At 36.9% G+C, this 17,954-nt stretch overlaps 1 protein-coding gene across 10 annotated transcripts in view; it reads right to left on the reverse strand.

The window, feature by feature from the left end:
- EPS8 (EGFR pathway substrate 8, signaling adaptor) overlaps positions 1–17,954 on the reverse strand; it is a 171,606-nt gene that overhangs the window by 130,034 nt on the left and 23,618 nt on the right. For 3 of the 10 annotated variants that reach the window (XM_063672458.1, XM_063672461.1, XM_063672463.1), the window contains exon 2: positions 7,748–7,923. The exons of the other annotated variants lie outside the window; for them this stretch is intronic. The gene's annotated coding sequence lies outside the window, so the exon portion shown is untranslated. The remainder of the gene's footprint in view (positions 1–7,747; positions 7,924–17,954) is intronic. 10 annotated transcript variants of the gene reach the window in all.

Here is a 17,954-nt window from a genome sequence, read left to right on the forward strand (position 1 = left end):
ATTAACAAACTTATTCCATTTCCTAGAAACCCAATCTATTTTTCAAACCAAAATGCACTATTTTAGGAGCAGCTGGTTAGTTCCAGTAATACCAATTCAGTAATTTTATAAGTTAAATTATTTTTGTGAACTAATCAGAGAACCCCCAGTTACCATCTACAACACTGCATTAGTAAGAAAGTGGCAAATGATCAAAAAAGTAACTTGGGGGGAGCCAAAAACATATTTTCCTTTCCCTCAGCCATCATTCAGCTTACAGAAAGAAGAAATGAATGATCCAGAGATATTATCCTATTCTCCAGAATCTTCAGTGACTTGATTTCAATATAAAACAGGACAAATACTCCAATTTAAGAAAAAAGTAGCCAGGCGCAGTGGCTCACGCCTGTAATCCCAGCACTTTGGGAGGCCGAGGTGGGCGGATCACGAGGCCTGGAGATTGAGACCATCCTGGCTAACATGGTGAAACCCCGTCTCTACTAAAAATACAAAAAATTAGCCGGGCGTGGTGACAGGTGCCTGTAGTCCCAGCTACTCAGGAGTCTGAGGCAGGAGAATCGCTTGAACCCCGGAGGCGGAGATTGCAGTGAGCCAAGATCACACCACTGCACTCCAGCCTTGGCAACAGAACAAGACTCCATCTCAAAAACAAAAACAAAAACAAAACAAAAAAAAGTAATGCCTCATGCATGCAAAAAGGGCAGAGAATTTGCTATCAAAAGGTCTGTGCCAAGCCCCACAACTTAATAACCCATAGTCAAGTCTCAGAGCCTCTTATCCCCAGATTCCTTAACAGCAAAATGGGAAATAATCATAATACCAGCCTTATCTACTGCATAAGATCACTGAGAAGCAAATAATATAATGTAAAATGTTTTGAAAACTTCAAAATTCTTCACAAATATCAATTAAAATATTACAAAGTAATATTCTTAAGTCAAATGCTCACCAATTTTAAGTATTCATCTACTACCAAATAAATTCACCTAGTAGGAAAACTAAAGTGATGAGGATTAGAAAGGAAAGAATTATCCTGAATAATATCAATTTTCTAAGTCTGGGTTTTTACACATCTTCTTTTTTTTTAAGTAGGACACACAAAACTCTGCAGAAACAATTTCAGTGAATTAAGTGTCTGAACACCTACACCTTTTCTTAAAGATCTCCAGGGAGAGAAATTCCACAGCTCCCTTGGTATTTTTCACTCTGGATCTGAACAACTCAAATAAAGTATAAGCACGAAGCTTTCATTCCTTTCATATGATATAAAGAAAAGAAAATATGCCCAGTTAGTTTAAAATGGAATAACTCTAGATAGAAAATTCTATTCTGCAACAAGTTTTATGTCAGGTAAAGACAAAATATCCAATGTATAACAGATCTAAGCTTTTTCTCTTTTATTCACATATCCTCCTGAAAGGGCAAAAACATCCATTGCCTAGCCCCTCTTCTCACCAAAAAAAGCCTATCTGGTTTCCTAATTTTCATAATGGAATGCTAACTTTGACACTTGCTAATCCAGAATATAAAATGTATAGTATTCTCTTCCTTCCATACCATAGAACATCAGCACTTTATGTACTTGTCAAATGTTAACATTAAACTCCAGCAAAAGCAAATACTGAGACAACTGATGCTAGAGAGAACTTAAGGCCCTTTTAACTACTTTTGTCAAGATCCATCCTAGTGTTCTTCTGGAAGAGCTAAATGTTGAACTATATCACCTTAATTGGTCATAAAATGTATTGATTACCTGACTATTTAAGATTATGCCTTAGGCTCTCACTAAGGGCCAATATAAGAAACGAGCAATTAAAAAAAATTTTATTCTGGTTTCCAACACTGTCCAATAGGTTTTTCAATATATCTTTTAATATAATATCCTTTTATAGCACTTGCTGTCTGTGGTATTTCATTGACAATTCATGCATTATAATTTATTGAAATTCTTATTTGCTTGTCTATCACTTACCCTGGCCAGTATACTCAAGGGCAGGAATGTCTTGTTCAACATTATTTCTCAAATGCTGAGCAAAGGGCCTGCACATAATAGAGCTCAATAATCATTTGCCTAATGAATAAATCATTTATTATAATTTGTTTCCAAGATATATGTTCAGTCCAAAATAGAAAATAATCTCCTTACAAGAAAACACATTCCTTTTGTTTTTCTTCTTCACTCTTGCTGCGACTATGCCTCATTCAAAGCAGGGACTCAATAAATACTTGATGATGACAATAACAATTATGATAGTGGTAGTGGTAGGAAGAAAAATTAACCTAATCAAAACAACATATACCATATTGTTCATAATATCTTCATATTGCATTGCTCATTAAAATCAAATATAAAATTAAGTGATTATATGTTGAGATTATAGATATTTTCTTCTTTGTTTTCTGTTTTCTAACATTAGTTAGGGAATATTAGTTGTGCTTCCACACACCAGTAAGCCCAAAATAAATCAGTTCCTTATGTAAACAAAATCTAGTAGACTATAGTAATTCATCTAAGAAAAACGAATCTCCGTCTGTAGAATAGTTACACTTCAGAAACCTAAAAGCCCACTGCCTTTTGTTCCTTTTGTCTAAGATTTCAGATAACTTTCCTCTGTTTCTCCCTGCTGAGGACAACTGTCTCCAGAATTGGACTCTATCTTTCTAAGCCTGCCGGGTGCTTGGATGAAGATAAGAAGAAAACGGGGAGCCAAGAGTGACAATGATCTCCTACCCTGTAGAGGATACACCTGCCACTCCAGTACTCAGTGAGTGTTTGCCATGGCCCTGCCTTAATTCCAACTCCAGTTTTAGTTCATAGCTAACAAAGCAATTGTCCCTGACAAGCAAGCTTGGCTTTACACTCCATCCTATGGCAGACATACATGCACATGCACACACACAAAAAATTCTCCTATTTATATGAAACAATGTTTATTGCAATCCAAGGTGCTTTGATCCCATAAGCAGCCCAATCACTCAATGAAGATAAAAACCTAAAAAAGAAATTCCTTTACATGTGTCTATCAAGATAAACTCCCCCCACTCAATTTGAGCATTTGGGTTGTACTCTAGATAGGTTTCATTTTCCCAGAATAATAGTGTTTGAAAAGTATACATCTTTATGGTCTAATATGGACAATGCTAGAGTCCAGAAGTACAGGTAGATGAAGAGATGAATCTGTCACCTGGAAATATTCACTCTGGTTCCCAGATTCAAGGAGCCTCAAGCAGTGAATAATTGCTCAACACCAACCACAGGATGCCAAAGTAGACCAGTGAGAATGAAAACAGTGGATGCTTTTCATCCCTTTGTTGAGTACTAGAAACCATAGCTATTATTCATATGATACTGAATAGAAACATACTTACAGCATTGTTGTGTGTAAACATGTTGACTATCCATATAAGCAATTTTTTAAGACCATGTTTTAGAAACATATCTACCAATTAAGATTCTGGATTTATATTAACTCAAAAAGAAGCATCTTGTGTAAAAATATCCCTTCTTCTTTTAGTATCAAAAGGATTTTCTTTCTGAACCCTTCAGCTCAAATTACAGTACACTGCAAGAACAAAACTCTTAGTACGTTAGACAGTAAAAGTAAATGTTAAGATCAGAAGGACACTGTTTCTCTCCTTGTCACAATAAGGACCAAATCCTTAGTTCAGCATTCAAGAATCCACATTATCGCCGGGCATGGTGGCACATGCCTGTAAATCCCAGCTCTTTGGGAGGACGAGGCAGGCAGATCACTTGAGGTCAGGAGTTCGAGACCAGCCAGGCCAACATAGTGAAACTCTGTCTCTACTAAAAATATAAAAATTAGCCACGCATAGTGGTGTGTGCCTGTAATCCCAGCTACTAGCAAGGCTGAGGCAGGAGAATCACTTGAACCTGGGAGATGAAGGCTGCAGTGAGCTGAGATCACGCCACTGCACTCCAGCCTGGGCGACAGAGTGAGACTCTATCTCAACAAAAAAAAAGAATCCACATTATCAATTTCTGCCTTCTAGCCTCAACTCCACTGATTCCAACATTTATTCATTCATTTTGGCAAAACTATATGGCACTATAGCAATAAACAAGGCTACAATGATCCCGGTCCTAAAAAGCTCACAGTCAAGTGTCCTCCAGACAAACCGGTCAATTAGTTGCCTCCACAAACACTTACTCAACAAATATTTAATGGATAGATTCAATACTGGGCAGTTTCAGACACTAGGGACATAGCAGTAAAAAAAAAAAGGGGGGGGAGTAAGATTTTTTGCCTTTACAAAGGTCACAACCTAGTGAATGAAAGAATATACCTGTCCCTTGTACTTTTATGCTATGTTCATGCCATTTCACTCTCTCCTCCATCCCTCCTCTATACTTTCCCTCCTCCTTAGTATCCTTCTTACCATATTCTACTTACACCATAGCTCAGACAACATGTTAGACGTTAACTAGACTTCTGATGAAGTCTCCCTTACATGAGAAAATACACTGAGACTCAAGCAGGAGTTAAATCTGGCATGTGTGTAGGCATGGGTGTGGGGGAGGTGGGGAGCCAGAAAAGTGTAGAAAATCAAGGAGGATTAAGAGATTCTGGGCAGGTTTCTAAGGCCAAGGCAAAGTGCCAATACAGGAAATCAGTGACTGGATTTGAGGTATAGTTGAGAATTTCATCACACAACCAAGACAGAAGGCCAGTTATCAGACTGGGACACAAAGTTAATACAGAATCATTAGCAATGGTACTTGATATCAAGTAAGCAGCTCCTAATTAGAGCTATTAAAATTCCCCTAGGCCAGGCGCGGTGGCTCATGCCTGTAATCCCAGCACTGGTGGGCGGATCACGAGGTCAGGAGATCAAGACCATCCTGGCTAACGTGGTGAAACCCCGTCTCTACTAAAAATACAAAAATTAGCCGGGCGTGGTGGCAGGTGCCTGTAGTCCCAGCTACTCAGGAGGCTGAGGCAGGAGAATGGCGTGAACCCGGGAGGCGGAGCTTGCAGTGAGCCGAGATTGCGCCACTGCACCCTAGCCTGGGCGACAGAGACAGACTCCATCTCAAAAAAAAAAAAAAAACAAAAAAAATAAAATAAAATTCCCCTAAAGAGCTGGCCCCTCTAGCCTAGGTTGAGCCTTTTAGCAGGAGTGAAATATTCCCAGCAATGGAATTAAAAGAAATTCAGGGGCCCAGAGTCAGAAACATTATATTGAGCCCCCAGATTACCTGAGGAAAAAAAGTCTTTATAATTGTAATAACCAATGGGTATGATTTCCCTTCTCTTTCCTGCTCAGGAGGTAGAGGAGATAGGCCTGGGAAGTTATACCCTGACAGTGAAGATGTTAATAATGATGATGTTGGTCACGATAAAAATAGTAGTAGGAAAATTAATTGTAATAACAGTAATAATTGTAATGCCTCTTTATATTTATCAATCATGTAACACCTTAAAAATACCTTTGAATCCACTATCTCATTGCATTATTATAAAATCCTGTGAGAAAGGCAAGGCAAGAACCATTACTTTCCTAACAACATCAACAATATTAGTTGCATCATTTCAGTTACATTATGGTAAAAGGGGCAATTGTGGGATAACCATCATTTATTTATAGCTCTGTGGCTTAAAGAAATGTGACTCAGGCAGCAACTAGATCCTTCAGAAATTAGGATAGCTCTTTGAGCTGCAAATCCAGGGCTGAACAAGAGACCCTGGACAGGGCCACAGCAGGAAGACATGCATCACTCCTATCACCCCTGTCCCCTGCAACATGCCAAAGTAATTTTGCTTTGTTTAGAAACATTTATGTGTCTCCGAAACATTATCAAGAAAATTCCTAGATGTTTCTTGTTACTTTTAAAAAGATTTTTTAATAAAGCAAAAATTAAGTAAAATTGTAAGAATGCTACTAGTAATGCATCATAATCACAGAAATCAAAGCTGGTATGAAAATGGAAGATGTCGATGAAGCTCTGTAGAATGGCAAGGCCTTTGTTTCTTTTTCAGAATTCCTTCTTGATAGCTTCAAATAGCTCCTACTACAGTTGAGACTGGAAAATCCTAAGACCCGTAAATGCTATTGCTTTTACCATTATATAGATAAGGCATAACTAATATTATAGTACAATCCAGGTACAAAAGCATAAGTCGCATCAGATTCAGTGGATATATTTCCATTTGAGGGAGACCTTGGATGCTCATTTCCATCTTATGGATGTTACAAAGCGGCTAAAAGATAACACGTAATAAAAACTCTAATGCAAGCACATCTCAAAAGTATTTCTAGTGATCAAAATAATGATATATAATACATGAACTATACCAGTTCAATCTCATTCAAATCTGCCCACTTCCTCTCTCATGCTCACTCCAGAAGATCTGTTTAAACTCGAGTATGGTGTTAAATAAATTCCACTCCTGAATTTTATTAATTTGATGCTTTCATACTACCAATAAACCATATTTTTTAAAAACCAAATTTAAACAAAATCATGTAAACATTAAGTAACAATGAGGGCAATTACTGTTTCCACAGGGTCACTCATGCAAGGAAAGGGACAGCTGGGCATTTCATCTTATACCTGAGGAGGTGAAAGAAAGGCCAGAGCCAATGGTTCACCCACCAGGCCACCATCTGGCTTGGGACCAAACAGAACAACAGAGCCTGGCAAAACAGTCACTGTGGTGTGCCTCCAACTGGGCATCAGCTTTATCCCAATGGACACTCTTTGGGTTCACAGTTTCACACCATTCTCCTTGGCATGAATTCTCTGTCCCAGGGAAGGTGAGGAGAAGATTCTTCATACTAAGTGTTGGCCTGACCTCAATTAAGACACTTGTTCCATTTGGGGGAAAAAAAAGAGTTTAAATGAGTCTTGTTCTATAAACTCCAAGAATCCAGAACTCAAACCAAAACTGTAAGCAGAGGAAGGAAAAGATGGAGCTGGCAGGGGTCATGAGCTTGGCAGGAAGGGGAAAAGCAGGAATGGAAATCTTGAATCTCTTCACACGACACCATTTTAAATTTGAAATACAGGGGGAAAAACAAGAAGGATGAGTCAGATAATAACATATTCCTGTTTTATTTAGTAGCTGATCTCAGGATTTAGTAGTTGGCATGGCTTGAAAGCAAGTGAGGAATAAGTGAATAGCTATTCATCCTTAGACCCTGTCCAAACAGAGCAACAGTCATATATGCCACCAGAGATAAAGAGATCCAGAGAACTCTCAAACCCTTTTTCCATAACTGGAAATTATTTTTCCTTCTTTGAACACTCAACTTCAGGTGTTCCAAGTAAATAGTCCACAAGATTTCACTAAAAATGTGAATGAAATTTGTGAAAGAAACCAACAAAAAAGTCTCTACCATATTAGCTTACAAAACTAGAACAACAATATTAGCTCTCTTTTTCCCCCCAGTGTTAGAGACAGGAATGTGGACTGGCTGAGCAATGTGTACTGTGATGCTGTGATATGATAAGGCCAGTACAATCATTAAGCTCCCTGGGCATTTCTGCCACCCAGTTACTTTCTACTCCACCTCTCCAAGGTAGAAAGGGAAGCAGTGCTGCTTCCCCTCCGAAGCCTAAACCTTGCGACTGCAAATCAAGATACCACCTTGGCCTGATGTGCACATACCCAGAATGCTGTCCAGTGGTCAGGTCAGCTTGATCCTAGTGGTTAGAGATGTCAGGAGAGAAGCTGAATACAGATTACATCTATCAAAGGTAAGTATAGATGACATCACTCACCCAGAGGCACACTTTCAGAGCTTCTGCAAAGTCTATCAGCCAGTTCCTTCTGTTTTCAAGTTGTTGGAAAATCAAGTTCTCCTTGACACTTGAAAGTATTCATCTTGAGATTACAGACACGAGCTGCTGCACCCAGCCTTTGCTTTTTTCTTGACATGAAATCTTACATGCAAAACCTATATATTCAACAGATTAAAACTGAGATACTGTTGTTGGAGGAGAAAAGGGGCAAAGTAAGCTGAACTCCTGAAACTTCTGGCTTTCCCCTTTCCCACCAAGATGAGCTTCTGACATCTTAGAAGGACCACTGATTTTTGAGCAATCTCTCTGAGCCTGTTTCTTTCATATGTAAAATAAAGATGTTGTCACTGGGTTGTTGCAGGTATTGCATGAAATGATAAACTTAGTAAAGGATTTAGCACAAAAAGCAAATGTAAAGCACTAAATGTATCCAAAAAAAGAAAGTATTCATCTTGGAACCCCCTGAAGCAGTGGTCTCTTTCTATGGGTTCCCTCCTTGGCAAATCCTTAAACTGGTCTCTTTATCCTAAGTACCCAAACCCACACCTCCACTCCAAAATTTAGCTTTCTCTCCACCCTCGTCCCTTCCTGTCTGCCGCCGTTCAAAAGTCTTCCCCCAGTGATTCCTTCCTGTCCGTACATTAACTCTTTACTCTGTAGTTTTGCTCCATTTCTTAAATAATTCTATATTCTTTTACCTTTATCTCACCCTCCCAGAGTTAAACATACAGAGCTTCCTATCACAACATGCCTCTCAGAATTGTACACTTTCCAGAACTGATTTGTATTTTGATTGCTCCTTCCCCACCTAGATAGGATTACTCTTATATCTTCCTACAATTCTGAAGCAGCTCTAATCACATCTTCCCTCTGTATAAAGATATAACACCATTTTACTTGGCAACAGTTGTAGTCTGACTTAATTTACTAAACTGTTGATTGATTTATTCAATCATTTATGGAGTTTTTCCTGTAGCCAGTTACTTAGGAAAAAATGTTGCTAAATGTTCAGTCTAGAAGCAAGTAACAGGTGAAACTGTAGAGCCTACAAAGAAATTAAACATCATGAGTTTGACCACATTAGCAAAGTAGTCTAGACAACAGGGTTTTACCAGAAAGAGATAACAATGAAATAAATGGACATATTTCTTCTTTGTCTTAAATTATATGTTCTATCAAGAAATTCAAATAGAATTTGGGACAGAAAAATATAAGTAAACTTGCCAGTATCAAACCAAAAACAAATGAAAAATGTATTTCTTAATTATTATTATATCCCAGAACCGAATAAACAAACACAATAAGAAAACTGTGGTTTCATATTGGCAGAAAAACTTTAAAGGCTCTATATAGTTACCTTTGATCCACTTTTTTCATAAGCATGCAACCAGTATTAAAAAGCATGGTTCATCTATATAGAATTTACCTAATCAACAACTATTTAGGACAATATATTAGATACTAGCATACTTTGTTAATACATTGTACCTTACATTTTTTCAAAAATCATACAACAGTATCCTGACAGCCTTCACTTCACAGACATTCATTTAGCTCACTATTTCTTATTTACGTAGGAAGAAATTTGGAACATGACAGATCTATATTTTAAAACACATATATTTCTATCTTCAGAAAAAGATACATTCAAACCCCTAAACTACAAGGCTAACAGAACTTCTAACATAAGAATGCACTTAAAATGTGTTTTCTTTTAATTCTGTATGATAAGAAAATAATTCAGAAAACAGCATTGACCAGCCTTGGGAGACTAGAGTCTACAATCATCATAATAACATCATTTTAGTCTTTTGGAAAATAAACACCTTTCAGTTGAATCATCTTGAAATACAAATTAAGTATTACCCAATCTACACCCTTTAAATGCCATTCATGTTAGTTTTCATCCATAAGCTCCAAGTGGATAATGATCATATCTCATAAATTTTATGTCCCTAGTAACTGTAATAGAAACCTAATAATATTTATTAAATCAAGCTACAAAATGAAGAAACTGAATAAAATGATTTCTAAAATTGTTTCCATTTTAAATACCCTCAAAACAATGGTGTAGAGTGAAATGTTCTTGACAAGAAACTTGGTGGAAGCTGATTCTATCCAAAATTAAACTTTCCTTCAGATTGCATATTAATAACAAAGAGGTAAAGGTATTTATTTAAGATGAAGAGATGGGCCAGGCACAGTGGCTCACACCTGGAATCCCAGCACTTTGGGAGGCTGAGGTGGGCAGATCACACTCAGGAGATTGAGACCATCCTGGCCAACACGGTGAAACCTCATCTCTACTAAAAAATACAAAAATTAGCTGGGCGTGGTGGCGCATGCCTGTAATCCCAGTTGCTCAGGAGGCTGAGGCAGGAGAATCGCTTGAACCCAGGAGCCAGAGGTTGCAGTGAGTCGAGATCGCGCCACTGCACTCCAGCCTGGCAACAGAGCGAGACTCCGTCTGAAAAAAAAAAAAAGAAAAAGGAAAAAAAAAAAGATGAAGTGGCCACCACTTAAGTGATCAAGCCTCATCAGTAACAAGTCACACTGACATTACATGCCCCCTAATGTGATGCAACAGGAAATGCAGACCATCATTTAGGTAGTACTCTTGTCATACTGTTTAACCTGTGCATTAGTTATTTACTGCTCTGTAATAAATTCGTCAAAACTTAGCAGCTTAGAAGAACAATAGCGTAAGATACTAGCTCTCACAGTCTCTTTGCATCAAGAATTCTGACAGACCTCAGCTGGAACAGCTATCTGCTCCTCATGCCTACTTAACTGGAAGACTCAAAAGCCAGCGGATGGAATCATCTGAAGGCCTATTCACTGTCAGCTTGAGACCTTAGCTGGAGTTGTGTAACATCTTCACACCGCGTAGGCTTCCTCATAGTGTGATGACTAAGTTCCCAGTGCCAGCATACCAGGAAAGAGCGAGCCAGTCTTAAGTCACATAGCATGACTTCTACCTTACTCCACTGGTCACCTGTCAGTCACATGCCCTTGCCCACATCCAAGGAGAGCAAAGACCCCACCTCTCAGCTGCAGGAATGTCAGCCACATTTTTAAAAAAGGATGTGAGATAGGCCAAGTATCTTAGTGCAGCTAGTTTTGAAAGACACAATCTGCTACAACCTGAATCTAATCATGAATAAACAAGACAAATCTATAACGCAGAACATTCAACAAGACAACTGGCCTGAACTCCAAAAAATCAATTTCACAAAGACAAAAAGAGGTGGGTACGTTCCAGATCTGTCCAATAGAACTTTCCATGGTCGTGCTGTTCAACAGAGTATCCATTAGCCACATATGACCACTGAGCACTTGAAATGTTGCTGGTATGTAAGGAACTGAATTAAAGTTTAATCAATTTCAATTTCACATGTGGCTAGTGGCTACCATACTGTACAGCACTGGTACAGATTAAAGAAGGCCTGTCAGAGACAAGATAACTAAACGCAACACATTGGCCTTGATTAGATCCTAGCTTAAACAAACAAAAGAGCTATGAAGGCAATTTTCATATGATTGCAGAAATTTGAAAATAGACTGTATAGCTGATGATAATATTCAACGAGTGCTAAATTTTTTTAGTATGAAAGTGATATAGTGGTTATGTAGGAGAATGTCCTTGTTCTTAGGAGATATATAATCAGTGATGAAGTGCCTTAATGTCTGCAGCCTACTAACAAATGGTTGGAGGCAGGGAAATATACATACATGTATACATGGGGGCAGGGAAGAACAAATTCAAATACTGTAAAATGCTAATAATCAGTGAATGGGGAGGAAGCATATATGTTCACTGTACTATTCAATGCACTCCAGCCTGGATTCTGGATTCTTCTACAGATCTTTTTTTTAAATTTTTTAATTAAAAGATGCAGGGGAATTAAACTTTCTCCCTTCTCCAAGACTTCTTATATAAACCATATTATCAAAATTAGCTTATGTGTTAATATGTCATATATGGTATTGTTATATCCCCTACGTTTTCTTTTGGATTTCACAATTGCCAACAGAGTGCTATAATACACTAAAAATGCCTCAAAAAACATGTTTTGATTAACTGACTAATTTTAAAAGGAACATCTATTAATTCAATTGGGAAGCTGAATAGTTTCTTGCCAAATAAATGTATATTATGCTTTGAAGGCAACAATTAGCTATACTTCCATAATTTTAATCTGATTCAACACAACTAATTTTATGCAATAAAAAAATTATAATGACCATCTACTGTATTTAATATTCATCCATTAAGAAAGATACTAGCATTGACAAATTAAACCTTTATATACTAAAAAGTCTTCAGTCTCTTAAACTTCAGTAGGAAAAACGGAATTCCAATTGTGTTTTCATTATAAAATTATGGTTACAGATAGACCATATGTTAGGTCACAAAACAAGTCTTTAAACATTCAGAAAACTTGAAATAGTATCAAGCATCTTCCCTGACCACAAAGGAATAAAACTAGAAATCAATAACAAGAGAAATTTTGGAAAATATACTAGTACAAGGAAATTAAACAATATGCTCACGAATGACCACTGGGTAAATGAAGAAACTAAGAAGGAAATTGAAGAATTTCTTGAAACAAATGATAATGGAAACACAACATACCAAAACCTATGTAAAACAGCAAAAGCAGTACTAACAGGAAAGTTTACAGCTATAAGTGCCTACATCAAAAAAGAAGAAAAACTTCAAATAACCCAACAATGCATCTTAAAGAACTAGAAAAGCAAGAGCAAACCAAACCCAAAATTCATAGAAAAAAGGAAACGATAAAGATCAGAGCAGAAATAAGAGAAATTAAAAAGAAGAAAATACAAAAAAAAATCAATGAAACTAAAAGTTGGTTTTCTGAACAAAGTTGATGAACCTTTAGCCATACTAAGAAAGAAAGAAAGAAACATCTAAGTAAATAAAATCAGAGATGAAAAAGTAGACATTACAGCTGATACCACAGAAATTCAAAGGATCATTAGTGGCTACTATGAGCAACTATATGCCAATAAACTGGAAAATCTAGAAGAAATGGACAAATTCCTAGACACACACAACCTACTAAGATTGAACTAACCTGAACAGACCAAAAATAAGTAATAAAATTGAAGGTGTAATAAAAAATCTCCCAGTAGAATAAAAGCCCAAGACCCAATGGCTTCACTGCTAAATTCTACAAACATTTAAAGAAGAATTAATACGAATCCTACTCAAACTATTCTGAAAACGTAGAGGAGAGGGGAATACTTCCAAACTCATTCTATAAGCCCAGTATTACCCTGATAACAGAACCAAAGACATACCAAAAAGGGAAACTATGAGCCAATATCTCCAATAAATATTGATGCACAAATCCTCAAAAAAATACCAGCAAATCAAATTCAACAATACCTTTAAAAGATCATTCATCATAACCAGGTGGGATAAATCCCACCAATACAAGAATGGTTCAACATAAACAAATCCATCAATGTGATACATCCTATCAACAAAATGAAGGACAAAAACCATATAATCATATCAATTGATGCCAAAAATGCATTTGATTAAATTTAACATCCCTTCATGATAAAAACCCTCAAAAAGCTGGGAACAGAAAGAACATACCTTAACATAATAAAAGCCATATATGACAGTCCCACAACTAGTATCATATCAATTGATGCCGAAAATGCATTTGATTAAATTTAACATCCCTTCATGATAAAAACCCTCAAAAAGCTGGGAACAGAAAGAACATACCTTAACATAATAAAAGCCATATATGACAGTCCCACAACTAGTATCATATTGAATGGGGAAAACAAGAAAGCCTTTCCTCTAAGATCTGGCACACAAGAAGTATGCCCACTTTCACCATTATTATTCAACGTAGCACTCCTAGCTAGAGCAATCAGACAAGAGAAAGAAAGAAAGGGCATCCAAATTGGAAAAGAAAAACCCAAATTATACTTGTCTGCAGATGATATGATCTTATATTTGGAAAAACCTAAAGACACCACATCAAAACTATTAATAAATTCATTAAAGTTGCAGTATATATAATCAAATTACAAAAATCAGTAGCATTTCTATATGCCAACAGACAACAATCTGAAAAAGAAAAAAAAAAAGTAATCCCATTTACAACAGCCACACATAAAATTAAATACCTAGGAATTAACCAAAGAAGTGAAGAATCTCTATCATGAAAACTATAAAACACTGATGAAAGCAATTGAAGAAGACACCAAAAAATGGAAAATATTCTATGTTCATGGATTGAAAGAATCAATATTGTTAAAATTTCCATACTTCCCAAAGCAATCTACAGATTCAATGAAATCCCTGTCAAAATACCCATGACATTCTTCACAAAAATAGAAAAAACAATCCTAAAATTTATATGGACCCACAAAAGACCCAGTATACCCAAAGCTATCCTAATCAAAAAGAACAAAACTGGAAGAATCACATTACCTGATTTCAAATTATACTATAGAGCTATAGTAACCAAAAAGGCATGGAACTGGAATAAAAATAGACACATAGACCAATAGAACAGAATAGAGAACCCAGAAACAAATCCACACATCTACAGTCGACTCATTTTCAACAAAGGTGCCAAGAACATACACTGGGGAAAAGACAGACTCTTCAATAAATAGTGTTGGGAAAACTGGATATCCACATCCAGAAGAAGGAAACTAGACCCCTATCTCTTGCCACATCCAAAAATCAAAGCTAAATAGATTAAAGACTTCAATCCAAGACCTCAAACTATGAAACTACTACAAGAAAACATTGAGGAAACTCTCCAGGACATTGATCTAGATGAAAATTTCAATACCTCACAAGAACAGGCAACCAAAACAAAAAGGGACAAATGTGGTACTTATACACAATGGAGTACTATTCATAAAATGAATCCTGTAAACTGTAAAACCAACAGGCCTTTGAAGAACTTTTCTCTCTCTAAATCTATGACTATACAGCCTAAAGATCTTATTTTCAGGGCTTGATGAAACTTCAACCAGATAAAGTAATAACTGAACCTCTGAAGCCAGAAATTATACTTTACCAATTTAACTCTTTTCAGTCAATAACTATGTCTGACGTCAGCAATTCTGAGGTGCTAGATCTTAGGGAAAGGGAAAGGTTCAGCTAAGACAATTTAAGTAAAACCTTGACCTCTTCTTCCTTTAAGCTCTCATCTTGAGGTAAGAACATCAGGTCTCATACCTTCTGGGGAATGAAGATCTAATACAAGTAATTCAATAAAAAACAAGTAGTATCTACAACCATTATAACTAAACATTATCAATGTCAAGTACAATATCACTCTCCAAAAACAGAAGACCATTAATCATTTTCCATTGAATTATTTTATATTGAAAGTCAGAATTTTTCTATAAACTGAGATTAATCCTTGTTTAATGATATCTATCAGGTTATAATTGACCTTAGAAGCCATTGAAGTTATGAGGTCATAGCCAACTTAGAATTCCCAGAGAAATCCAAAGAAAAAGGAGTAGAACCAATTTTCAGCATTTTAAAGCTTTTTCAGTTTGCAAATCGAAACTCACATCAGACAGACTTTAACAAAAGAACCTGAAAAAAGTACCTAAATGAAACAAAATAAGCCTTTATCCCAAAGAATAATGCCTAGTAATGATTCCTTCACTTTATAAGTTATTTGAATATAATAAACTGTAGACTACAAGTAAAAGTCTCCTGTATAAATACTACCAAGGGGCATAGGTGCACAATTCCATACTTGTATTTCTACCCATATCAACTGGTGACTTTTACATGCTACTCCAACAGATCTTACAGCAATCAGATGTTAAAGAGTTTGAAAAATAGTCCGTTGCTGAGCGCAAAAATAAATAAATACAGGAAAAAAACAACAACAGATGCATCCAAAAAGAGAGAACAAAGGATCAAGAAACTGTACCCTTCAGTAGCTTTCAATGAGAAAAAAAAATTGTTGTAATTATTAAAACAAAATGAGATACTTAAATTATTGGGGCTACAGAAGAACTAAATAAAAAATGGCCAACAGAAACTGGAGAAAGATTTCTTCAGAAAAGTAAACTGTAGTAAATTAGTGTTACAAAGAAGTGATTTTCAAAATGTCTACAGGGAGTTAAAGGAATTACAAAAGTCTTGTAAAAGGCAACAGTATTTTGGTTTTTGACACATATCTACATTTGGAGAAAAGTGTTTTTTTGTTTTTTTTTTTGAGACGGAGTCTTGCTCTGTCACCCAGGCTGGAGTACAGTGGCACAATCTCGGCTCACTGCAAACTCTGCCTCCCGGGTTCAAGCAATTCTCCTGCCTCAGCCTCCTGAGTAGCTGGGATTACAGGCGCCTGCCACCACAGCCAGCTAATGTTTTTGTATTTTTAGTAGAGACGGGGTTTCACCATGTTGGTCAGGCTGGTCTCAAACTCCTGACCTGATGATCCGCCTTCCTTGGCCTCCCAAAGTGCTGGGATGATAGGCGTGAGCCACCTGCACCCAGCCTAAAAGTTTTAACAGAGGAAAAAAATACTCTTCAGTAGTTTGTTTCAGTGTTTAAAAAAAAGAAAAAAAGAAAGGAAGTTTTGGCCTGGTGCAGTGGGTCACACCTGTAATCCCAGCACTTTGGGAGGCCGAGGCGGGTGGATCACCTGAGGTCAGGAGTTTCAGACCATCCTGGCCAACATGGTGAAACCCCATCTCTACTAAAAAATACAAAAAAAATACAAATAAAAAATAGCTGGGCCTGGTGGTGGGTACCTGTAGTCCCAGATACTTGGGAGGCTAAGGCAGGAGAATCACTTGAACCCGGGAGGCAAAGGTTGCAATGAGCTGAGCCGAGATTGCGACACTGCACTCCAGCCTGGTGACACAGCGAGACTCCATCTCAAAAAAAAAAAAAAAAAAATACAAAATATTAGCTGGACATGGTGGGGAGCACCTGTAATCCCAGCTGCTTGGGAGGCTGAGGCAGGAGAATTGCCTGAACCTGGGAGGCAGAGGTTTCAGTGAGCAGAGATCGTGCCATTGCACTCCAGCCTGGGCAACAAGAGCGAAACTCTGTCTCCAAAAAAAAAAAAAAAAAAAAGGAAAGTTTTAAGAAAAAAAGAATATAATAATGACCATGAGACCCTTATCCGAGTTAAAGCTAAATGAAATTGATTTTCATCCAGGCTTAAGTATATAAAGTAAGACTCTATGGGGTCATTCAAACATATGTCTAACTCGATTCTTTGAAATAAGCCAAAATCACTCAGTCATTACTACCAAAAGGAATTAGTCTAAATACTATAAGTATCCATAACTACATTTGCTCTATCTTTAAACAGCAGGTCTCACATTTTAAGATTCTCAGATTTATGCTTTTCACAAATTCCACAAGCCAGTCAAATAGCAATCTCTGATGTTTAAATATATATATATATGATGGCAATGATGATGGTGGTGGTGATAATGATGATGGAGACAAACAATGACAGCAACTGACAATGTGTGTGGGCCTGGCAAATAGCACCTAAGAACAAGAGATTGCATGACTACTTCTAATATTCTACTCAAAAAATGACTGTATGGTGAAGGAAATCTAAAGAATATTGTTCAAAATATATCAATGTTAATAAGAAGTTTACAAATTGGAAGGTAAATGAAATATGGACAGAACCACAGAGTTCATCCCTACCAGTTTCACAAATTATTTCTACAGAAGCGGACTCGTTCTACTAAGGTCTAGTAACTACTGTTCACCAGTGGAATTTTATGCAGAAAAATGTTTCTGCTATGAAATGTTTTATCTTGAAGCTTTCTATTCTAAAGCCACAACAGGCTGCACACAGAACAAAGCCGTTAAATGACACAGTGGCATAAAATGAAACTCTCCTCTAGGAACACCCTACTAAATGGAACACAGGAAGTTAACAGTATCAGGTCAGTCTTAGGCCATAAAGAAGTACTTTATTACCCTCATTGTTACTCTATTTTCCAAAACAGTGAACTAAATGCCCTATTTTTCCAATACATTAAAAAAGGTTTATATTCACCCACCTCTCTCAACACTAAATATTTGTTTCAAACTGAGATATGTCTTCTTCTCTGCTAAACATGGTTGTTAGAATAAGGAAATTGAAATGGTTGGTGGCAACAGCTCTCCTTCCAGGAATACCTG

The sequence above is a fragment of the Pongo pygmaeus genome, chromosome 10, assembly GCF_028885625.2.
Source record: "Pongo pygmaeus isolate AG05252 chromosome 10, NHGRI_mPonPyg2-v2.0_pri, whole genome shotgun sequence".
Lineage (NCBI taxonomy): Eukaryota > Metazoa > Chordata > Mammalia > Primates > Hominidae > Pongo > Pongo pygmaeus.